Below are 223 nucleotides of genomic sequence, written 5' to 3' on the forward strand. Positions count from 1 at the left end.
AGGCAACATTGCAACGTTCCGCGCTCAACGAGGCTCATGTCGCACGCCCAAAGGCACCCGATTCCAACCAGCCGAACATGGCCTGGCACCACACGCCTTCAAAACATAGGGCTGCCCCAAGGATGGCTCGACGGCGTCACCACAACGCCGCACGCTCGACGAGGCTCATGTTGGACGCCCGAAGGCACCCAACTCCACCCCACCTTGCACGCTTTGTCGTCGT

Source organism: Cucurbita maxima, unplaced genomic scaffold (assembly GCF_002738345.1).
Source record: "Cucurbita maxima cultivar Rimu unplaced genomic scaffold, Cmax_1.0 Cma_Scf00479, whole genome shotgun sequence".
Taxonomy (NCBI): domain Eukaryota; kingdom Viridiplantae; phylum Streptophyta; class Magnoliopsida; order Cucurbitales; family Cucurbitaceae; genus Cucurbita; species Cucurbita maxima.